A 6092-nucleotide genomic window follows, 5' to 3' on the forward strand; every position below is an offset into this window, starting at 1 on the left:
GTTACAACAAATTTGAATTCAAATACTAAGAGTAACGGAAAAATAACGGAAGTGACTAAATAATAAAATAAAATCTAATACGTTTCTTCGCAGATATTAAGACCGTTGGGATCAATTGTTCTGCCTTTTGAAATTAAAAAAGCTTCCCTGGCCTTACGGATCTAGTCTCTGTTAGAAAATACTTTTTCGATAGGAATTAATTGTATGTCCTTAGAGATGTTGTGGGGAGAGGAGAGGAAATGTTCTGCGACCGTAGTAGGTTTGGTTTGGATATTTAGTTTCTGAACTTGTAATTACGCCGATCAGATCAAGCCACTGATCCAACGTACACCGACAGGAAAATTGTCCACGGTTGCTTGCCTCAAAACTCTTCGTATGATCGGTTAGATTTACATTTAACGACCATCCAGTGGAACCTCCAATGACCAGTAATTAATTTTCGTATACTTACAGAACTCAATGAGCAGACTTCTTATCAAATTCCAGCAGCTTATTCAGCTCTTGAAAGTTAAAATTCCTGTGACCTAAATCAAAAACAAAAACAAAAAAGAGCGGCTACCAAGATAACGCTAAAGCACATTTTCCTTCAGTGACTCGACGTTTCGTATGCTACAACATACATCTTCAGAAGTGATGGTTGAAAAATTTCAAATATGATATATATAAAATTAAGAAGAATGGTAACTTGAGGGAATACTATAAAAACGGTAAGATAAAATAGATGACAGTGAAAACTGACAGTTTAATAAAGCCAGAGTTTTTCACTGCCAACGTTTAACGCTGGTTTAATAAGGTTGCGTTTTAATAAAGTTTTCATTATTTTACAATGCAAATCAGAGCTACCATTTACGCGAGTTTTGACCCATGAAATGTAAACCTAACGAGTCCATCAAAACGTCCCTGAGTAGTGAGATGATGTGAGTCAGTTAGTGAAGTTAACGAGTCAGTTCTGAACAAAGGCTCTTCAGTCGTTTTCGATTGTTTAGTGGCTGACACGGCAGATGGCAGTTTGTCGGAACAATTAGTGTTTTCTATAAATTATTGTAATATTTTAGGAGGTTGCCTGGACGAGAATAAAATTATGACACAACACGAATTGGTTGAAATGATCATCACTCAAACACGAGGTCTGCGACCCTACTTCTTTCTTTCTTGTTACCAAATTACAGTCACTTTAAAAAACCAAAAATAAAACCACGTGAAAAAGAGCGAAGTCATAAGGTGCTGTTAGCATTCTTCTGGGAAACTCGTTGCTGCATCCCATGCACTATTTGGCCTTCTTTAAGGCCTTAATAAACACGACGTAAAAGGGCTCGTTATTTTGATAGCATTCCGTGTATCGAATGGGCTTTGGTAAGAAGATCAGATGTGTCGACTTCTATTTGTATTGGAGTCTGACAAACGTTGTTGCGACCCCTTCTTGGCCTTCTTTTTTTTATGCGGTTTTCCCCCAAGCTGGTTTGGTAGATTTCGATCCTCGCATCATCTTCCCTAACTTGTTGGAAGCCGATTTTTTATAAAAATTAATGAATCTTTTCTGTTCGCTCTTAGTTCGAGCAGCATCCGTGAGAACATGAGGGCACAAACCGACACAATCTCCGAAACATCAACAGTTCTTGCAAGAATTCTGTACTGTATAGCTGATGTCACAATCCAACGACACAGCAACTACACAGCAACTTTACTCTTGCACGAACCAATAAAAGCGTGAAACGGCGGCGAAGGTCATCATAAACGAGAAGCCACCGAGGAGGACAACGTGGTCTGATCGAGCTCTATTTGCTTTTTGTTTACTTAGTGAAGTGCGTGCCATCTACCAAAGAGTGTATCAACAAGACATTGGCTCGTGCCTTTCCTTTTCCAAAATACAAATGTGGTCAATTTTTGAGCAAGCGCGGAGTGGGGCAGTGCAAACTTCAGGAACCGAACGGTAAGAAGTCGGCTTTGTTCAGTCAAGGGAGACCAAACAAGTGCTCCAGGAAACGCATGTTACTCAAATTGAGGGAGTAACTGCGAGAAACTCATGAGTAAAATGAGCAACTCATGAGCAAGTGAGCAACCCATGAGTAACTCCGAGCAACCCTGAGTAACTCAAATTGAGGGAGTCACTCCGAGCAACTCATTCATGTTGAAGACACATCCTGTTTCGAGGACATGTCCTTCCGGGAACTCCTCGAGTTGCGGGGTGCACGTACGGGGTGCCATCTTTTGTGTGTGGACTGAGTAGGGACGCTACGGAACTGAGGTGACTTTAAGGAGACTCTATTCCATTTCTTGTATATATTGTAAATATTTGTTACGGGGCACCAATTCTTGGTGTGACTGGTGGGATGATTGTGTCCTGGATCCTCTCATTGGCCGGCCACATCAAAAAAATTTTTCGCGCTGGGATGCGTGCTCGCTCCGTCTATTGAACACAAGAATGACACCTGCGTTCTAAATCCTCTCATTGGCCGGCCACAACCAAATCAGCCTTTACCATAATAAGCTAGGGTGCGAGTGCAGGGCACCATGTTCTTCATGTACATAGTGTGACATTTTTTTGGCTTTTTTCTTCTTGTTGTACAAATGGTACCGTTGTTGATTTTCTTGAACATTAAAACCTGTTGGATTTCATTTTACCTCTGGTGTTTTTTCTGACCGTGAGGGGCTCGGGACTCTAGTGTTTTTTCTAACGGTGAGGGGCCTGGGACTCTGTGACGTCATCCCTCTCTCGACCCGTGTGCGTCATTGTTTGAATTTTGAATTTCCTGACCGTTATCTTTTTATCTAACATGATTACGCAAAACACCTTAACCTGTTTCCTGACGGTTCGCACAAGCGGTGTCACGTGTATATGACGTCATCGGTTGAATTTTGAATGTCCCTTTAACCATAGTTAATAGGGGGGGACTGGTTTGGAAGCTCGGCAAACAAAGGAGAAAACAAAGATGCCAAGATTTAGGTTGGAAAGCCCACGACTGTGCTAATCTCGTACCCAGATCTCCCACGGGCATACGGACGGGTGCTCTGGTACTGTGCGATGTCGAGCATGCTCAGTGCCAGCGAGGCCCGAAAGGCGGGCTTTTCTATCACTGCGCCTGTTCGTACTCTCTGTTGTGATGTTGGGTGGTTTTGCGGAATACACATGGATTTCGAGAGTATTATTTGGGTAGAGGACGAGGAAACCTTACACTTAAGCCGAAACAGAAAGAAGCGCTACAGGCGATTGTTTTTGAACGATCGATATTGTTTATAATTAATTGTCGGAGCAACTGCAGAATCACTGAAGCGAGCGCTTAGGCTTAATCAATAAACGAGTGCTATTTTCTTCACGCAATCTCATGAAAAGTGTAGTTAACCAAAATGTAAATTGAAAGCGAAAATGTTAAAGAGTGCTTAGACCTAATCAGTGCAACGAGTACTATTTTCTTGACACGATTTCGTGAAAAATGTAGTTAATCTAACCGTAAAATTCACAATTAATCACTACCAGAAACCCATAAGGGTTGAAACGTGTAACACGCGTTCACAGCTTCTGAATATTCAGTGCGAACTGATTGGTCGAATGTTTCAGTGCTAAATACCATATTTGGAAACCCCTCGCTCTTGTTGTTCCAAATATGGTACTTAGCAAATTGAATATTCAGAAGCTTGTTTCCCAGCACACAAGGGGCCATTACACGTTTCAACCCTTATGGGTTTCTGTCACTACTTAATTCGCGATTCACGCTTTAAGAACGAGAAATACCGCTCTGAAAAAATTACATACTTCAAGTTGCAGTTATTAGTTTCAGCGCACCGCGGAACGCACGCAGAACTTTATTCGAGTGGCAGGGTACGTGGGGCTTTCGTCGGTACCATTTACACAAACGTCGCAAATTTTTAAAATAATTTTTCTCAACTGTAAAGCTTTTCCGGCGTCGGAAAAAGCAAAACTTTCCACCGCACAACTGGCATTTATTCAAAACAGCACATGAGCTTGCGAAAACCAAAACTTCACTAAGTGCCCCGCGAAATAAGCCAATCGGAGCGTAGATTGCATTGCCACAACCTTATTTTAGTAGCCAATGAAAAATGGTGTACCGTCGAACTTCACCAGATCTCACATTTCCAGTGACAGAGTGAGATCTGGGTACGAGATTACGACCGTGCAAAATCTTTTGTTTTGCACTCATACACTATGCATGAATTACGTAACCAACACGTTTCTATTGGTTAGTACCTCAGTACGGAGTAAACAACTATTGTGTTTTGTGCACGGTCAAGGCCAAAAAAAAAAAGAGAACAAAAACCTACAACAAAGAAAGCTGTTGGGTTTCATAACCATTCCCGTCTATTAACTATGGTCTAACGTACTTCTGAATGTCCCACGCAAATTTGAATTTCCCGCCAAAGTTTGAAACGACCAATCAGAACGCTCCAATTCCAACCGTCAAAAGGGGGACGAACTAGCGTACACCACTACTCACAGTGCACTTGAAGATGAGAAATTGAGAAATTAAATGGGGAGTTTAAGCACACAAGGCTTTTGAGCCGAGGACGGAAGCCGGTAAAGGAACATCTCGCATGCCAATACAGTAGTGTTTCCCAGATTTTTATCGTAATCATCTGTAATGGAGGAAAGATACTTAACAACATAAAGGTGGTAGTGACAAGACAAGTTAAAAGAGAAAACAGCTCACTTCAGGGGTTACCATTCACAGCTCAAAAACGTCGCGTGCTTAAACTCTAAATGCTATTAACCGAAAAGAGCCTTTTACGTCGGGATTTGCTCAATAGTTATTTTGGGTGAACAGTTGCTATACACCATTTAATATATAACTTTGACCTTTTACAAATGGTCTTGTAACAATCAATTTTTCAACCTTACAGTACCAATACATGTTGTTGTTGATTTGGGCTGCTTACACTAATTTTAGAAACCAAACGAAACCATGCGAAACGAAATGAAAATGAAAATGCGCAATACGCCTTAATTTGTCGAAATTCCCAGTTTTTCTTAGCACCAAGTCCCATCGATGCAATCAATCGTAACTACGGCTAAATTTAGATCCGTTTCGCAAAATAGTAATGAGAAAGAAATTGCCATTTTGCGAAACGTTTTTGTCTTATTTGAGGCGATCTACTAATGTTCATGAAGGCATAGATAGGTGAATGTGAATAAATGTGCATGAAGGTATATTAAGGTGAATGAACGTGAATAAAGGAAAATGACGGTAAATGAACGTGATTGAAGAAAGATAAAGGTAGATGGCGGTGGATCAAGGTAATTGAACGTAAAAAAAGGTAGATGAAAATGAGCGAAGGCGAATCAAGCTAGATGAAAGGTAGATGACGGCGAATGAAGGTAGATGAACGTATATCAGGGTTAATAAACGTGATTTAAGGTACCTGAAGGTATATGAGGGTTAATGAACGTGATTTAAGGTGGATGAAGGTATATGGGGGTTAATGAACGTGATTGAAGGTAAATGACGGTATATGCGGTATATTAAGATAAAAGGAAGTAAATGGATATATAGAGGATATTACACGGTGGCGAGAAGATATGAATTTTATGTTCGAGTGGCAAGAACAATATCTCACGAGTGAGCGAGGCGAACGAGTGAGATATTGTTCTTGCCACAAGAACATAAAATTCATATCTTCGAGCCAACGTGTAAGGTTCTTTTTATTATATGGAGACTAAATATTGACAAATTCCGATTTTATTGTGTTTCAAAGTAGTCAAGTTTTACATATACGGCTGAGCTTTATAAAAAAGGCGGGAAAAAAAGGCGAGAATCGTGCCGTCATTGAACGATACGACACTCACAAAGGTGACATACGGAAAATACGCTACTCGGGTCCCGGATGTGGTGGCGTATGGAATCTACGAGTGGTTTAGTTTCCAGTAAAACACTCTCCTCCATATAATAAATATATATATATATATATATATATATATATATATATATAGGTAAATGAATGTGAATGATAGAATATTGGGAATATGAATAATTTAGCGTGTCTTACGTAGTTGGGGTCTCGTGGTGTGTATATATATATATATACAGGAGATCTTTTCCACAAAAAGAGCATTTCGTACACCAACATGGCGGCGATGACGT

This window comes from Montipora capricornis, chromosome 8 (genome assembly GCF_036669925.1).
Source record: "Montipora capricornis isolate CH-2021 chromosome 8, ASM3666992v2, whole genome shotgun sequence".
Classification (NCBI taxonomy): domain Eukaryota; kingdom Metazoa; phylum Cnidaria; class Anthozoa; order Scleractinia; family Acroporidae; genus Montipora; species Montipora capricornis.